This window comes from Macaca thibetana, chromosome 12 (genome assembly GCF_024542745.1).
Source record: "Macaca thibetana thibetana isolate TM-01 chromosome 12, ASM2454274v1, whole genome shotgun sequence".
In the NCBI taxonomy this organism is placed as follows: Eukaryota; Metazoa; Chordata; class Mammalia; order Primates; family Cercopithecidae; genus Macaca; species Macaca thibetana.
In genome coordinates this window covers 95,449,797-95,469,653 of record NC_065589.1, presented here as the reverse complement: position 1 = coordinate 95,469,653, position 19,857 = coordinate 95,449,797, and the positions used below count along the sequence as shown (strand labels likewise).

The window sequence follows — 19,857 nt, the reverse complement described above, 5'->3', positions numbered from 1 at the left end:
CTGTGAAGCAAGGTGTCAAATTCCAAGAATATTATAGTAATGGAGTCACTTAGGATGAAAAAAATGAGATGAGAGGTAGTTGAGAAGATGTTCATGTTGTGCTGTTGGGGCTAGCACCCACTCATGGCAGAATGGAGATATGAGATGGGAGGCCTTTGACTCCCCTTCTCTCTGTTTCTCCAATTCCTTCCCCTGTGCCTATGGTATCAGGCATTTCTGCAAGCTGCTGACAATAACACCCATGCCCCAGCCTTGCCACTTCCGTACCTCCCCTGCGTCTCACTTCCTCTAAGGCAGCTAGGTCATGCTAGTTAATCATTAATCAGTTCCTACTGCAGAGTTAGTGACTGCTCATTCTTCATGCATTAGACCTCAGAGATAACCTTCTTCCATCTTGGGGTTCCTTTCATTCATGGAAATGAGGAACACAGGAAAAGACATGGTGATCTCCCCAGAGAGTCCAGAGAGGGTACTGGTAATGCCACCTTGGCCCAGGTGACACATTCTGACATCTCATCATTTGTGTTTTAAATCAAAGCTATGTTGGACATGGACTGTGGAACAGAACCTGGTCATTACAGTTTCTTTTAAAGCCATGAGGATAAGATACACAGAAATGTTATATATGTAATGTATATAAATATGACCGGGCTAAATAATAAGAAATTATTACAAAAGACAAAATAAAAGTCAACAAGAAGGTGAAAGAAGAGGGACAGGTCTCTGAATTACCCTGGAGCAAATGAATAAAGTTTTAAAAATGTAAATGTCAAGAGGAAAAAAACACAACCATTTTAAAGTGGGTTGACTTTTGCCCCAGTTCTGAACCATGTTGATAAATAAAATAAAAGTAGCTAATTAGCATGAGTCGAGCCTTAACAGCACACCACCCTATGAGTCATTTTATGGTGTTTTTAACAAGCGAGGTCATTAATACAAGATAGCACAAACCAAATAAATAATTTAGACACAAGCCTACTGCAAACCTTTTGGGGTTCCTTTGAATGACCTTTGAAGGAAAGGGCCCCTTGGCATGATAGAATACCAGCGAGAGTGAAGTCAGCTGGAAACTTTCTTCCCATTCTGAAAAGGGAAGTAACACTGTGGGTCAGATCCAAGTCCAAGGTGACGAGAGGAATGGGATTGCCAATACTATTCACTCACCCCTTCTCCTCTTCCCTTTCCTCACCCCCAGGCTTAACTGCAGAGTTCAAAGTCTTGTGTCTAACCAGGAGGGGCTTTTGTCTGCTCCTCACTTAGGGCACTGGCAGGAAAGAAGTACCACTGTGCCTATGCAATCACAATGCAAAATTGTCTATAAAAGGCAGAAATTAATGAAGTGTCTTGGGCTCAGCTTGAAAACTTAACTAAATGATAATGATTGTGAATGAGTTAACTTTTACCCATTGTCACTGCGGCATGGCAGTTTAAGTCACACTGTGGAGTCAGATAGATCCATGTTCTAATGCAAGTTATAGTCATTCATTAGAATCCTGGGCCTCAGTTTTCACATCTGTAAAATGGATGTACTAATAGCATCTCCCTTATAGGACTGAATTTTTTTTTTTTTTTTTTTGGACACATGGTCTCACTGTGTCACCCAGGCTGGAGTGTAGTGGTGTGAACATGGCTCACCGTGCAGCCTCAGGACCCTGGGCTCAAGCAATCCTCCTGCCTCAGACTCCCAAAATTCTGGGACTATAGGCATGAGCCATGTGTCCAGCTTAAGGATTAATAAGATAATGATTCTCAAGCACTTAGCCCAAAGCTAGCCTGACATATACTATGAGTTCAAAAAATTCCTAATTTTTTTCTGTTAATATTATCATTATGTTATTATTATAAAGGCAGCAGACCATCACGAGAATACGTACCTTGGTTGTCAGGCACATTTTTCTAGAAAGTGGCAAAAAAGTGACAAATACCTTCATTTCTAAAGTCACGCTGATCTAAACAAAATTAAGTGGGACAAAGGCCAATGGGCGAAATGGTCAGTAAAGCAAAGAGGCCAAGGATTTTATCACAGAGATGATCAGACACCAGATTTGAGTATCTTGTTTAAGCCTCGTAGGTAAACATAACTGCCTGTCAAAAATGTCTTCAGCATTTCATTCCAAGAAGTATAGCTTACATTAAAAACTGCACAATTACTACAACTCTGAAAGATGTTGCTATTTAAAGAAACTGGGTAAAGAGATCACAGGATCTCTGTGTGTCATTTCTCACAACTACATGTGAATATACAATTACTTCGACATAAAATGTTAAAAAGAAAACTACACTACTTCAAAATGCTTGACCCAGAACATGGGATCATACAATGTTTTATTCAAAAGGGATCTGGAAGAAACCATATGGCCCAGTCATTTTTTTTGACGGATTAGAAACTGGGAACTAGAAATACTCAGCTTTTTAGCGACTAGTAGCTTCTAATCAGAGCTTCTTTCACAGCCCAATGTTGCTTCTCCATACATTAGTATGTGCTGTGTGCCTAATATAGGCACAGCCCCTTGACGGAAGCAAAGCAGTTGTATGCCATCATCCCTAATTCACACATAAGAGAAGAGAGGTATCGGGTTGGTGCAAAAGTAATTGTGCTTTTTCCCATTAAAAGTAATAGCAAAAAACCGCGATTACTTTTACACCAACCTAATACAACTCTAGAGGGTAATTTTAAAAGTGTATGGTTCTGCATTTTTACCTGGTTCTAGTATATGGCATATAATAGTTTCCTAGGGCTTCCATAACAAAGTACGACAAACTGGGTGGCTTAAAACAACGGAAATTGGCCGGGCCTGGTGGCTCATGCCTGTAATCCCAGTAGTTTGGAGGTCAAAGGCGGGTGGATCACTTGAGCTCAGGAGTTCAAGACCAGCCTGGGCAACATGGCAAAACCCTGTCTCTACAAAAAAAATATAAAAATTACCTGGGTGTGCTGGCAAGCACCCGTAGTCTCAGCTTGTCAGGAGACTGAGGTGGAAGGATCACTTGAACCCAGGGGGCAGAGGTTGCAGTGAGCTGAGATCATGCAACTGTACTCCAGCCTGGGCAAAAGAGTGAGACCCTGTCTTTAAAAAAATAATAAAATAAAAAAAAAGAGAAAGAAAGAAAAAGGAAAAAAGAAAGAAATTGATTGTCTCACAGTTCTAGAGCCTAGAAGCTCAAAATCAAGGTGCTGGCAGGGTCATGCTGACTCCAGCCTATTGGAGAATCATTTCTTGTATTGTCCCAGTTGCTGGGCGCCTCAGGTGTTCCTCAGCTGGTAGAAGCATCACTCCAATCCTTCATCTTCACTGGCATTCTCCCTGAATCTTTACATCATCTTCTCTCTCTGCCTGCCTGTCTCTGTGTCCAAATTTCCCCTTTCATAAAGACATCAGTCGTAGTGGATTAGAGGTCACCCTAATGACCTCACTTTAAATTGATTATCTCTGTTAAGACTCCATTTTGAAATGAGGTTACATTCTTAGGTACCAGAGTTAGCCCTTCAACATATCTTTCTGGTGGACATAACTCAACCCATAACACACATTAGTTGCACAATAAATATCAGACCACTCAACCACTCACTGACTAATAAAGGAAGAAAAGTTATTGACATTACAAGCCAAGGAAACCACAGGTACCAAGTCATAGAGATATGGAACAGATTATTGGATTCAGGAGTCTATAAGAGAGTAGTTTGGAGGGAGCTTAATATAGAAAGGAGAACAGAGATGGCAGAGAGATAGGCAGTGACCACTCCTGAAGAGTTGGGTGGAAGCTTGGACATAACTCTGCAGGCAGCCCTTTGTTTCAGAGTTGCTCATTAAACTAAAAGTGAAAACTAAGTAAGAAACAGTGCCTGCCCTCAAGGGCCTCGTTGTCATGCAGAGGAGATCATATACGAACAAATCATTTCAGTTCAGTATGTGTCCTTAAGGGCAGAAATAGTGTAATATCCATGGTGTCTTTGGAGCATAACCTGCAGCAGATAGTGAGTAATTGTTTGCTGAATAATTTTGATGTGAAATGTGTTTTCTATTATTGCAGATATAGTAATAAAAATAATAAAGGTAATAGTAACTAGCATTTGACAAGCACTATGATAAGGCTTTTGATGCATTATGTCATTTAATCCTCACCACAATGCTCTGAGTTGTATACTGTTGTTAACTTCACTCTACAGACGAAGAAAGCAGGCGTAGAGAGTTACCCAAGGTCACAGATCTGGAAAGAGGCAGAGTTGGGACTTGAACTCAAATCCACATGACTCCTAACCCTTGAATCTTATTTCTTATACTAAGAGTTAAATTGGCAAGATTTCCAATTATTTTTCGTTTGTGTTCCAATTCTAGGGTTAATGGTTAGTTTTTTAAGTAAATCATCATCCTTTCACCACAGGGGGTAAAGCCTATAAAAATGCTGATTGAGTGAAATTCAACAGCAGTGTGTTTGTCAATGGCCATTAATCAATCTACAATCAATGTGTAAACACTTTGCTAAACAATTAACTTGTTGGAAAATGTGTAAACAAGACAATTTCAGCTAAGGCAGATATTAGCCAATAGTTAGGTCACAGCACAACATTGTAGCTCAAAAGACCAGCACGCCACACTTCATTTAATTATTTTTGTAACATACCTATTGTATATGTAATGAACTTCCCTAGAAATCAGCCCCCTGGGACCCTCAGGTAATTGAGAATCGTTCCTTTCTGCCTGATTCACCAAACAATCAGTCTCACTAATAATAAAAAGAAGATCTAGTAGGGAGTGCAATTGTAAGACAGCAGGTTACAAATAAACAATTAATAAAACCGTTTTTGGATTCAACTATGTCATTTGTTTTTGATGCCATAGTAATTTTGGAAGGGAGCAGAAGGATCCTCAGGGTCTTACTAGGCTTTAGGAACCTGTGAACCACCTTTCACCTGTTTGCCTATGCTCATATGAACATACACATTAGGAAGAGGAATCCACATCTTTATCACATTCTTATTAGCATCCATCACTCATAAAAGATTGAAAATCTCCCCTCCCCACCAGCCCCGGCTTAATGCAAATGGACAAACTAAGGCTCAGAGATATCAAGACAGCTACACAATGCCACGCAGTTGTTTATGGAAATTCTGGGACAAGAACCCTTGGCCTCCCAGCCTGAAACTCCATCTCCTATAACAAAATTTTAATAAACTCTGGACCTGACAACATGAATGTGGCCCATAAACAACTGCAGAATAAAATCAATGTCTAGAAGAAGCAAACATCTCCCTACCGCTCCACATTGCAGTCTGATACCTCCAATAGCACCACTTTAAGTCATATATTTAAAGGTAAATGCTCACAGCCTAACAAACATTTGTTTATACTTCAAAAGAAATTCATTTTTCAAATACTCTCATGGCATTATATTTCAGTGGGATGTAAAAGTGACTTCCCTTTCCTCCCTCCGTGTCTCCGCCACTGCCTCCTCCCCCGCTGCCATGATTGGACACATCCTCCAGCAGCAATAATAGGATCGCCTTCCCTACTAAGAACCCTGCTGTTATTTGGAATGTAATTGCCCAGCACCCCACAGAGAATGCATTCTCTCAAGCTCCAGCAAAGCTTTTCCATTGAGACCAGGCAGAGTACACTGAAGGCTAATTTGGAGGATGTTAAGAAAATGTTAAAATAATGAACTTTAGTTTTTCAAATGAAAATAGAAACCCTCCAAATTAAGGACTTGACTCTCAACTCTATTTTCTTATTACCCCTGGACTAGAGTTACATTTTTTCAGCCCGGTTGATGCATATGTGGGATTCTGAATGGGATCTAAACATGAAATCCATCTGATTCACTGAGAATCTTCCTGACACATGACTAGGGTTTCTAATTCCCACCAAACCCCAAACACACAACTCTTCCATGCAGCTTCAGCCCTCACTTCCAATTTTCCTAAACGCAGTGTTTGGCAGTTTCAAGATAGTGAAGGAAACACAGAAGTCACGTCTCTGGTTTCACCAGGCCCAACATTGGCCTGAGGGATTAAAACAACATTCCGTAACTGGAGACCATCTTGTTCACCATGAGGGGCTTTGCTCTAACTTGTCTTTCCCAACACAATTTCATGAGTTTTACCCATTGCCAGGTTACTTTTACTTGATTATGTTGGACTAATATAGCAAGAGATCCACTCTTACTTCTGGCGGTGCCAAGTACCTATGACTGTTACTTAAATGCTGCAAATTGACAGGAGGATGTTCTATATGTTTGTATTTTAAGTGATAAGGAAATATATGTGCTGTTTGCTGCCATGACAGTGAGGGAGTTTTGATGACATAAATGTCTCCAGAAAGATGAGTGAATTGGCCCTTTCAGAGAACAAGGCTGCCAAGAAACTGAAGGGGTGGAGGTGGTGTCAGCATGGGGGAACACAGTCTGGCCTGTAAGTTAGGCAGATCACATTCTTTATAACTGTACTTTAGACATTGGTTTTTATATTAAAATGGACAGATATGATATTCAATTAACATGCCTCACCTTCGTCTCCTTTGGTTCAAATTAACCCTCTGTTTAAAAGCTCTGAGCGCCACTAAAAATAAATGTAACAAATTCTTTGAAAGTTCTTAATTCTGATTGGAATCAAATCATTGTGCTTTTTTTTAATGTAAGCATCAAAATATCTTTAAAGGGCTTTAAACATTTTTAAATACGTTTAAATATTTAAATATGTTTAAAGGGATATTTAAACATCCTTTTAAAGGGATTTATTTATTTATTTATTTATTTATTTATTTATTTATTTATTGAGGTAGGGAGTTAATTTGTTGAAGAGTGTCCTTTTCAAAATAACAGAAAAATCTTTATACCACTGGGCACCAAAATCTCATTTCACAGTCACAAGACCAAAACCAACATTAGGATTTTCCATCCTCAAATTTTCTTGTTTTCTTGGATAACTTAATTGGCACCTAGCAATTGAGAAATCAGTAATTCATTCCCACATATTTACTGAGCACCTACAAAGTACCTGACCATAGTGGAAAATAAGCAAAGCCTTCCTCACTGAACTGGCTTAAGAGATAATAAGCAAATGTATAAGGGCTGCATTGTCATAGGTACTGCTATGAATACACATGTCAAGCAGGCTAGGGGATAGATAGGGACAGATGCCGTCAGTTAACAGAGGTTGATCCTCTCTGAAGAAATGACTTCTAAGTAAGGACTGTATGTGTGAAACAGCAACACCATATGAACAACTGAAGAAGAGCAATTCAGGCAAGGGGAACACATGGAAAGCAAGGGCAAAGGTCCTTGGATAAGAAGCCTCCCATGTTACCCATGTACCTGAGCCACAGGGAGCTTGGGTGCTAGAAACAAGGTCAGAGATGCAGCTGGGAACCCCATGTTGCTTCTTATGGTCCATTGTGAAGTTGGGTTTAATTCTAGTATTATGGGAAGCTATTGATGTATTGAGTAAAGGAGTGACCTGATTATTTATATTTTAAGGGAATGTTCCAACCAATAGCAATTTATATCTATTCTCATTGTCTTCTATGTTTATCATTTATCTTCAGCTCACAAATTCCACTGATTCTTCTTCACATGGCCATCCTTTTGTTTTCATCCTAGAACTACATTTCCTTGTACATGGACCATTACAATACACTTCCAGCTGGTATCTCTGCCCCTAGTTTCTCCAAGATCCAATTCATTTAGTAGAAGTGCTAAATTGATCTTCCAAAAATACAAACCCATCCATGCTGTTTTCTGGCTTTAGAAAAGGAAGCCATTGGCTCCCTACTGGCTATAAGAAAAAGCTCAAATTTCTCATTCTGTCATCAAGAACTTCACAATATGGTCCCAACATTATCACCACTAAGGCAAAAAAAAAAAAAAAAAAAAAAAAAAAAAAAAAAGAAATAAAATAAAATAAACTGATCTCGGCATGAAACATTCTTGATTCACAGCCACATATCTCCAAGATTGGGATGCTTTATTCCTTTATATCAGCCATATATATGACTTGTCCTTCTGGTCATAATTCAAAGACCACCTTCTCCTCTCAGGCCCTTCTCAATGATTCCAGCTGAGAATGTCTGCAGTGCACGCATCTGGCACCACACAGTTTGATAATTTTTTAAGACTAGTCAAGTGCAGTAGTGAGAAGTGAAGAAAGTGGAACAAGGAATTTGATCCATAACTGACTGTGAAAAATCAATTGCGATAACTCACTACCTTAGGACCAGCCTAACACATATTTTTATATTCCACCTTGAAATATCATGTACCTGCTTTATATAATTTATATGATATCTTCACACTAAAAATGTAAGTTTCCAGGGGCCTTAAGACTGCAGTAGCCAACTCAGTGGCCTTGCACACACGGTACAGAGTTGATCTTCAGGCAATGCTTAGAATCATAGGCCTTTTAAACAAAAGAAAAGTTAGAGCTTTTCCAGTACTGGTCTCTCATTTCGTGGGTAAGAAAATTAAGATCCTTGGATGCGAAGGGCTTTGCTCAGGGCTACACAGCTACTTAATTGCATAAAAAGAACTCAAGTACAAGTCTCCTGACTCTTTCCAAGACTTCATGCTGACTGGATCAAAGAATCAATTCCAATAACTTGTCTGACTACTACCACATCCTAGCCATTAGGACTGTAAGTTTCCACTTCTTCTAACACTTTTTTCTTTTTCTTTTTCTTTATTTTTGTTAAACCACAACACTGCTATAAAGTGATCAGATGACCTCTACCAATTATGAAAAGCATAATTATGATCCTCAGTTACAAATAAGAGAAATAAGCTCTGGATAGCTTTAGCAAAAGGAAACCATTTAGAAAGGTAGAAGAGGGCTGGCAGAAATGAAGAGGGGCTTGAGAATGGAAGGATACACTCCATAGGGCTGGGAGGCAGACTCTGTAGGCATCAGCACAGAGCAAGTCTGAGCAGCCCAGCCCTACTATGGTGAACTGTCCTAGTGCCACATGTTCAGCATTCAAAGACCCCCACCCACAAAGTGACAGATTGGTCAAGTCTAGGTACCTAGAAGATAGGGAGAGAAAAAGTCTAGACCCTTCAGCTTCTGTAATGGACAGCAGGTACCACAAGTAACATTTCCACCAAGACCACTCATGGAGGAGATTAACCATCCCAAAAGAAATTGTGTGCTGTCATGAAGGGGGAATGACAGGAAGTCAAAATCTCAAATGTCTACTGCATCAAACATCTCTACTGAGATCAGAGCAAAACGTCAACTCCTCGATTCCATTTCTGCTTAGAATGATAGCATAGAGTAGGGAGAGAGTGAGGGAATGAAGGGATGGGACAAGCAGGGAGGTTAGGCTGCCTTGGAAGGAGATCCACCATTTGCTTAAAATGGTCAGAATCATTTCATCTCCGATGAAATGCCAAAGCATACATATAATTATCGCCAATTACTCCTGATTTTCACACAGGGAAACTGACTCAGAGTGCTGGCTATAACCAAAGGGAGGTGAGAATTAGAATCCTCCCAGGAGGTATACTGGGATGCAAATGCTTACAGGCCTGTGTTGATTTCTTAGGCCCTGAGTGATCTATATTTGATTACTATTAATAATGATAATAAAAGATTATTTTGCCTTATTATATATGCCTGCATTTTACTGGGGACATTATGTACATTATCTCACTTGTTCCTTGGGAAAAATCATATAAATCAGTATTATTTTTCTGCTTTGTGGTCAGAAAAACTGAGGCTCAGAGAGTACAAGTCCGAATTTGAACTTAGATCTATTTGACTTCAAAGCTTCTGTGCTTTCTGTCATGCTAACTAGAAAAACAGGGGACCCGGAGTCAGAATATTTGAATGCAAGTCACAGCTCTAGCAGTCACAGGGCTGTAGCTTTGGGTAAACCATTTTAATTTCTCTGTGCCTTGGTGGCTTCACCCAGAAAACAGGGATAACTGATAATTACTAGTTGTTCTCCCTCATAAGACTGTTAAGAGCAACACATGAGAAAGGGTCTTGAAAACTAAACCTATAAAATGCTATTCAAATAAATCTTAGTAATTATCATTATTATGATATATAAGACAACTGGAGACAAGCAAAATACAGGCTTAGGCACAGAAAATAATCCAGCCGTGTGTGGAATGCTGCTGAGGCAGAAAACGGGATGCCAGAATGTAGCTTTGCTCTGACCCACTCTACCTGCACAGGAGAAGGAGGAGCAAGAACTATCTTGAAAGACTGTACCCAATAGGATCTGAAATGTAGGATATACTTTTGCAGCTGCCTTGCTGTTACAGAAATGAATGAAACAAAATCATTGACTTCAAAGACAATCTCATTACTCTTGATAGATTGGCTGCCTGACAACATTTTGGAACTGCTAGAGGAGGCAAAGTTACATTTATATAACTTTAAAACTATCAGAAAAGTAGGGAGTAAAATTAAGTTTGTTCCTTTTTACAACTACAGGTAGAGGTAAATTGCATGGCTAGATGAAGGGGAAGGCATGTGACAGCTCTAATATTACAAATGAATATCTTTATGAGCACTGAAAGTCTGTGTACAGAGAGTAATTTTTCTCCCATTTGGTAGGATTATAGAAAACTGATGCATTGCAGATCAGAGCCAAAAGAGAAAAGTGGAACAAGCAACAGTATGAAAACCACTCAATAGGAGTACAAATGCAAGAAAAGATGCATTTATTTTAATGTAAAGACATTTCTGTTTGAAGGAGACGCAAAAATGGGAACATCCAAACTGGTGTTTACATAGAATTACTTCTAATTTACACATCATGAGTCTTCCTGTTTTTCATTGGGGTTTATGAATCTTGATCATAACATGAGCATTAATCTATAACTATTGCACAGCATGCATTTAAATACACCCTCTAAACACCAAAATCTGTATCTGTAGCCATTTGCCCCCTTCTCTCTAATTACAATGAAGAAATGTCTCTTTCCTTTCAAAGACTAAAACTTACACATAGACCCAGGATCCCAAATTCTCCAACCCTGCAGAAACCCTGTCAATAAGCCCATCTTTCTCCAGCATCATCAATCTTCAAGTTCCTCTCCACCATCACTCAAATATGCATAACTAAGTATCTCTCACGTGGGAGTCTGGGGAAAATATGGACCCCATGTCATCTTTCAGCTATTGTCCTTTCCCTCAAGGATCCTGTATAGCCAAGAATCTCAAAAATTAGACATTTGGCCTCAACTTCTTGACCCTTCATGCTCTCTGCAATCATTTCTAATCAGGCATCTGCCCACACTAAAAACCGTCCTCGATAAAAATCATTCACATGATTTGATTGAACGGGACTTTTTTCATGCTCTGTTATTCTCAGTATTTCAGCAGCATCCAACACATGTGACCATTTGCTTCTTTCTTTATCTTGGCTTTCTTAGCAGTGTACCCTGCACCTTCCCGCCACTGTCCCCAGTTTTGGCATTTTTACTTATTCCTATTGCTTTAAATTCCAAATACATGAAATAGTTTCCAAATTTCTATGTTCAGCCCAGCCTCTTCTTCAAGGCTTTAGAGCTGTATACCCAACTAATACTTGATGTTTCTCCTTGATTTTTTACAGGTATCTTAAAATAGTCCAAAGTCAACTTCTGCTATCACCTCCAACCTTGTATCAGCCAGTCTTTCAACGGACCCCATTTGTATTAGTCTGTTTTCACCCTGCTGGTAAAGACATACCTGAGATCGGGTAATTTATAAAGGAAAGAGGTTTAATGGACTCACAGTTCCACATGACTGGGGAGGCCTCACAATCATGGCAGAAGATGAAGGCAGAGCAAAGCGATGTCTTACATGGTGGCAGGCAAAAAGAGTTTGAGACTTACTCAGTATCATGAGAACAACACAGGAAAGACCCACCCCATGATTCAGTTACCTCCCACTGGGTTCCCCCCATGATATGTGGGAATTATAGGAGCTACAGTTCAAGATGAGATTTGGGTGAGGACACAGCCAAACCATATCATCATCTTAGCATTTAAGTTATATCATATATAACCTATTGTCCATGCCAGTGTCCTCAGAGTTGACCTTAACTCGAGAGATCCCACATCTAGTCTGTGGATTGTGTCTCCAGAATACAGCTCACTTCTCTCAACAACTGCTAACAATCAAGCTTAAGTTATTAGCATCCTTTACCTGGCCAGCTATAATGACATCCTAATTGATCTCTCACTTTCATCTCCAATCCTTTCTATACATGAGGATGCATGCTTTAAAAAAAACCAAAAAACTTGTTTTAGAGATGGTGTCTCACTCTGTTGCCTAGGCTGGAGTGCAGTGGCTATTCACAGGCGCAATCATAGTGCACTCCAGCCTCAAACTCCTGGGCTGAAGCGATCCCCTTGCCTTTGCCTCCTGAGTAACTAGGACTACAGGTGCTTGCCATTGTGCCAGCCAGCAGATGTATGCTTTTAAACGTTCCTCTGATCATGCTTAATTGCACTCAGAATAAAACCTTCGCACACCAATAGGCTCTATATGCTCTGGTAATTCCTACCTCTTTGTCCTTATCTTAAGCCATTCTCATTCTCTATTACTCTAATCTTCTTTCCTTTGTACATCCAGGACATTCATATGTGTGTTCTAAGTCCTGAAATGCATTTCATCCAGCTCACTCCCACTCATCCTTTAAGCTGCAAGTCAAAATTCACATCTATAAGGAAGGCTTCTCTGAGCCTGTCCACAATCTAAATTAAAACACCCATTATATTTTTCTGTTGTACCCTTCACATCTCCTCCATAGCATGCACCACTGTTTGCCACCATGTGTTAGCGCAAATGTTCATTTATTCTCTCTTCCCTTGCCTCTTTGTTCTATATGGGCAGAAACTGCATTGTGCTCATCACTGTATCTTCACTGCCAGTACAGAACACCAGACGGTGTTGCATAAGAATTTTCTGGACCAACAAATGTACCAAGGTTGATTTTCCCATGGACTTTTTTCCTTAAAATATAGTTAACACTATAGGTGGGATACCTGAGTTCTAGCTGCTTTCTAAGGATTTAGGAAAATGTTGAAGTCCTGGAAGAAAAATGATTGATTCAAAAGTATTATAATAAGAATAGTAATTAATACTTATCACATTATTATACTAAGAAGAATAGTAATTAATACTATTCTTATTATATGTGTAATTGAGAAATATGCTCAATTACCTTTCTACAAAACACAATAATGTATATTAGGTGACTACAGTTTCATTCAACTCTTACATCATTACACACAAATTATACAGTCATGTGTCACTTAATGATGGGAATACGTTCTAAGAAATGTACATTAAGTGATTTCATCATTGCACAAATATCACAGAGTGTACTTATACCAACTTAGATGGTATGGCCTAGCACACACCTAGGCTGTATGATATAGCCTATTGTTGCTAGGCTACAAACCTGTACAGCAAGTTACTGTACTGAATACTGTAGGCAATTGTAATACAAAGGTAAGTACTTGTGTATCTAAGCATATCAAAACAAAGAAAACGTACAGTAAAAATATGGTATACAAGATTTAAAAAAATGGTACTCCTATATGGTGCACTTAACATAAATGGAGCTTGCAGGACTGGAAGTTACTCTGGGTGGGTCAGTGAGTGAGTGGTGAGTGAATGTGAAGGTCTAGGACATTACTGTACACCACAGTAGACTTTATAAACACTGTATAATTATGCTGCACTAAATTTATCTTTGAAATTTTTTCTTTCTCCAGTAATAAGTTAACCTTAGCTTACTATAACTTTTTATAAACTTTAAGCTGTTATAAACTTTAAATTTTTAAAACTCTTGGAATAATCCTTAGCTTAAAACACAAGTACATTCTACAGCTGTACAAAAGTATTTTCTTTTTTTAGATCTTTATCCTATAAGCTTTTTCTCTATTAATTTTTTTTTTTTTTACCTTTTAACTTTTTTGTTAAAAACTAAGACAAACACACATTAAGCTAGGCCTACACAGGGTCAAGATTATCAATATTACTGTCTTCCACCTCTGCATCTTGTCCCACTGGAAGGTCTTCAGGGGCAATAACATACATGGAGCTCTCATGTTCCATGATTTCAATGCCTTCTTCTGGAATACTTTCTGAAGGACCTGAGATCCTCTCTAATCCAGCATCTTTACCAGCAACACCTCTTCCTCATGTCCACGGACAGCTGTACCAAGTGTAGAGAGCTACCCTGGTCTTTGGCTATCACTGTGTGTAAATTTGTCCCAAAGGTTACAACATGCAAATCCCAGAGAGAAGCAATCTGAGATAGCCCTGCCTTCAGCATGCTTGGGAGAATAAATATCACGTGATTAAGATTAACATAGGTCTGCTAGACTGAGAAATTATGTTTGGTTTTTTAATTTTTGTTGTTGTTGTTGTTTTTGAGAGGGAGTCTTGCTCTGTCACCCAGGTTGGAGGGTTGGAGTGCAGTGGCGCAATCTCGGCTCACTGCAACCTCCGCCTCCCGGGTTCAAGGGATTCTACTGCCTCAGCTTCCCCAGTAGCTGGGATTACAGGTGCCCACCACCATGCCCAGCTAATTTTTGTATTTCATTAGAGATAGGGTTTCAGTATGTAGGTCAAGTTGGTCTTGAACTCCTGACCTCAAATGATCTGCCCACCTCGGCCTCTGTAAGTGCTGGGATTACAGGCATGAGCCACCACACCCAGCTGAGAAATTATGTCTTAATCATATTTTAAAATGAATATCACTTCTAAAATTATTTTATTAATATATCCTTTTACTGATTGTAACTCCAGCATTTCATGCAATGATCCAAAATAATACTAAATTACTAGCATCATCTTTTTCAGAATTTTTTGGAAGATTAAAAAATTAAAAATAGAATTATTCTTTTATACAATATCTGACAAATATTTTTGCTGCCTTGGAGTACACTAGGTATAAAAAAGAAAAGAAAACACAAATTTAATATTCTCTTTAAAAAACTTTCCATAAACCATTGGAAATACCACTTCAAAATAGGTATTTTCTGTGTAATATAAGCTTTGATATCCTTATCTTCAAAATTATTTACATAAAAAAAATACACATGCATAATTATAATTTACATTATTTTCTGCTGACCTAGCAGAAAGGTACCAAAAGTTAATTCTCTGAAATCAAACCTACCTATAATCTCATTAAATATGCACAATGAGTGGGTAGTTAGGGTGACATCATTTGTAGTTTTCTAAGCTCCAAAATAACTTTTTAACGATGACTTTTGTAGCTTGTAATAATCATATAAACTCAAGCGATGGTTCACGATCTATTTACTGCCATCATTACTCTTCATTCAGTTATTTTACTGCCCCCACAGGGTTACATAAACTTGCTCTGTGCCCATCTCTACCACCCATCAGCAAGCAGAGTCGAGCTGGTCAGCCAGCTGAGCAAAAACGCACAAGGCTTCTCTGTTGTTACACCAAAATGTCAGCTTTGCTGCCTGCCTCTTGCTTATGGATAAATCATCAACCCAGAAAACCTGCATGTCCAGCACCCATTGGATCTCTACCCCTAAGTGACCCATATTCAGGGCCTGCCAAAGCCTGCCAATTAATGATCCAATGGAGGAACACATTAACTACCCGATTCTCTGGGTTTCTAGACTCTATTCCCATGGCAAGTTAGGGTATCAAAATCCAATGTCCCTGAACTATACTAACCTACTTACTGAATTGCAATTTAATATAATGGGAATTTGCCATTTCAATATACGGGCTAGATTGTTTTCAAAACTGTAGCTGATATAATGTCTACTATGTTTCTCAGAGACAATTTAACAAATTTCTCCTTGATGTAAGCATTGAGAAGTTTGTCCTTTTTAAGCAAATGGATACAAGTTTGTATTAGCCAAGGAGGGCTATATATTAATAACTTGTTATATTTGCTTTTTCTTTAGCAGTTAGGAGTCAAAGAACTAAATTTACTATTTAATTCCCATGACTAGCTCACTGAGAGTTCCTGGCATAATTATGTTCCCCTTCTTTCTAAATCAGTTTTTCCAACTTCTCTTCCCTACCACAGTAGTAGAATACAGTACAGGCTCATCAGCGACACTGATTCACTATAACCATAGTACACTGACCGAGAAGTGACTAAAAGGCCCCACAAAAAGGTCCTTCTGTTGAGCAAAGATGTCACCTTGAGAGAACAGAGGATAGATTCTCATCAGTAACTGGTTCAATTTGAAAGTGAGGATTCAAAGCTGGGTTCTCACCCTAGATTATCCTGAGCACCTGTATTCCACTCATTCCTTTGTCCCCTCTCTCACCTCACATGAGTTCAGAATCATTGATCTAAATCAGGGGTTAGTAAACTCCTGTAAAGAGCAAGATAATAAATATTTTAGGCTTTGCGAGTCTTATGGTCTCTGTCACAGCTACTAAACTTCACCACGATAGCACGGAAGCAACCATAGACAACATGTGAACAAATGAATGTAACCATTTTCCAATAAAACTTTATTTGTAAAAGCATGTTGGGGGTTGAACTGGGCCATGGGTTGTAGTTTACTGACCCCTCATCTAAATGATCTCTAATACTGGTTTTTAATCTTTATTTTAATGTGTTGGTTTATGTTCAGTATGGCAACCTACTTCAAAATATTTTACTTGAATAGAAGAGTACATTATAAATAAAGAATGGAACAAAATTAAAGGACTCTACATTATAAGTAGCCTAGATACCATTTATTAAAGTCCTGGTACTGAAAATTGGCAATGAGTCTGTGCTCTTCAGAAATTTACACTCTGATGTGGGAGAAATGACATCTTTACAAATAAGTATAACAGAAGTGCTGAACAAGAGCTGCAAACAATGTCCTGTGGGAGTTCACAAGACAGGGGTGCTTCAAACCCCAGGAACAGGAAGATATCCTGGTAGAAACGATACTGGACCTGGGAGGGATTTCACTAGGCAGAGGTGAAGGGCGAGAACATTTCAAACTGAGAGTGGTGTGGTGAGATGAAGTAGCCTGGGGTGTACACAGATATCCCTGTTTGGCTGTAATATAGGGTAAGCATAGAAGACAGTTGAGAGGTCACAATGATAAGATTCATCAAGGAAGCAAGGTTAAGAAGTTTGGGATTTTTAGTAGGCAGTAGAGAACCATGGAAGGCTTTGGAGGAGAGAAATAATTGTATCTTAATCTTTATTGAGAATCGAGAAAATTAATCTGCCAGCAGCAAATCGGAAAGAGTGAAAAGTGACCACATAACCTTTAGAAGAATGATGTTCAAGGTAGTAGAAGCAGGGAGGGAGAGGTGTATGCGTCTTCTCTGGGGCATATGCAAATCACGTGTAGGGCTTTTTCAAATTGCACAGCCTGATCCCAAAGATTTTGATATGGCTCCTATTGGAAATGCCCCTCCCACACCACTCATTACTGGTAATTGAGAATAATTCCTTTTGCAAACCATTGTTACAGTGTGCTGTGTGCCTCAAGAGCATTGGGGTAAAAAATAAAAGTTGAAAAAATCTAAGAAGAAAGCTGTTGCAAAAACTCAGGCAAGATGTAAAAAGGAGGTAAAATATGGTGATAACAATGGGAATAAAAATGAGGGTTGAAGAGCCTTTGCTCAAACAGGACTTGCCTTACGCTTCCCCTCTGAAGTATCTGGGAGTTAGTGCAGAACCAACAGAAATGGTAATGTTAGGAGGAGCACAGGCTGGGGAAAAGGGGAGTTCAGGGATACGCACGCAGAGTCTGAAGTGTTAAGCATATTATGCAGATAAAAAGCAAACAAAAGGTTGAGCTTGTGAGTCTGAAGCTTAAAGGATTTGGGGCTGGAGGTAGAGGTGCGGCCATTGCCCAAAGGGAGGTGATAATCATAGCCATCGCTTTGCATCAGGTTGCCAAGAGACAGCATGCTTAGAGAGAAGCAAGTGCTTGAGGATCACCCATATTCTGGTGGCACAAGAAAAGAGAGAGAGCCATGAAGGAGCAGTCAGAGAAGGAGGTAGGGAAAACACACTGTTCCAGAAGCCCAGAGTCAGGTTAAATGTGGGCAACAGAAATAAGTCGGTCAAAAAACCAAGGACTGAGAAATAGGCCCTTGGACTGAGCAAAGGTGTCACTATCCACCTCCAGGAGAGCAGCAGAGGGGTTATAGCAGAACACAGGCTGCAAGGGATGGAGACATGAGCTGGGTGAGGAATTGCAAGTAGCAACTGTAAATCCTCTTGAGAAATCTGGGAGTGGTTTGTTCCTGGGATACTATAAATAACAGGAATGCAGGAAGCAAGGAAGTCGTAAGATGAAAGGGACATCTTAGTAATAGGAGAGCAGTTTGCAGTGAACAATGTTTGGGATTAACTAGCTCCAAGATTACAATCAGCCCATAGTGTGACGTGCAGGCCTTGAGATGCTCGCCCCACAAAGAATGGAGGGTTCTGGTTTTTGATAGTGGGACAGCTGAACAGTGGTCACTATTGCCATCATCAAAAGTAGTTAAGAGAGCCCCCAAGTACAAGTTGCATGGTAGGGCACTATGTAAAGTCTCTAAGCAAATGAGGCTTATATTGCAAAGAAGCTATGAATCTCAGAGAGAAAACACAAACTTTGACATGCACATGAAAAAAGAGGCAGTTGAGAATACACTGAGCTAACTGAAATAGTGACTACATATTATGGGCAAATGATGGAGACCATTCATTCTATGAGACAGAATGAGAAGACAAAGTTATAATTGGTACATAATTAGCAGTGTTGTTGGGGGAGGCTCTCATCCCTTCAGGGAGTCCAGAGAGTGTCATAACTGACAGCCACCCTCCAATTAACCACAAGGATTCACAGACCAGCTTATATCAGGAACTGTGTCAGATTTCTGGGTGTCCCAAATATCCCTCCTGAATTCTCTTCCAGCTGATTCAGCTTCCTACTAATTTCCTCATCTACAAGCTTAAGGTTTCAACCTTAAAATACTAACAAAAATATTTTACAAATGGTCTCCATCATTTGCCTATAATATGTAGTCACTATTTCAATTAGCTTAGTATATTCTCAAATGTAGGAAGGTATCATCAACCACCACCCATACACTTCTTCTTCCAACTCTTTCTGCATGAGGTCCTTGTACTTTTGTAACCCTGTACTTTTGTGATTTTCTGTGATCAGAGCCCAGTCTGACAGTACAATCAGTGTTAACGTAAACACAAGGGAGAAGAACATTTCTAAAATGTATTCATCCTCAGATGCCACTTGTTCAAAAGCCCCTGGTCCTTGAAGTACCTGAGAAACGGAATGTTTGGGACCCTGGGAATTCTGTGACTCAGATAAGAGAACTGTCATCATTTTTTCAGGGAGAGAGAAAGAAGCAGCCACCATTTCTTACAGGATGTGAACAATATCTTGTGTTGTGATGATGGCAAAAGCCAAAAGTGCTTTTTCAGACTTTGTCACCGTGTCTGCAAAGCTGAGCTGGGCAGAATTTAACAGCCCAGGCAATCTTGGCTGCTGGTCTGATTTTCCAGAGTTCACTTTTCCCCTGTTGAAAAGGCTTCTCTTAATTATTTTTGGATTGAGCCTCATAGACAGGGAGTTTGCTGGATCTCCCCATCCCAGCAGGCACACACCTGGGGGATGTTATTGTGCCCCCCACAGCTGGGTTAGAGTCAGTTGAATGACAGGGCAGACAAACTTGGGTGATGTGTTAAGGTATTTCAAATAGTCATGTAACACATCGTAGCCCTTCTCTCATAAGAGGAGACCTTTACAATTCCTGTGCTCCAAAACACTTCCTCTGGCACTGCCATCCCTATTCTGATCCAAACCATCCATTCTAGGCCAGGCCATTGAGAAATTTCCAACTCATGCTCCTAACAACATAGCTACAATGGAGACCCATTTCAGTGAGATTCTGTC

General features: G+C 39.5%; 1 pseudogene; it reads right to left on the bottom strand.

Moving 5' to 3' along the window:
• The window catches only part of LOC126932339 (alpha-internexin-like), a 96,202-nt pseudogene extending 76,915 nt beyond the window's left edge, over positions 1-19,287 (bottom strand).
• Between the last annotated feature and the right edge of the window lie 570 nt (positions 19,288-19,857).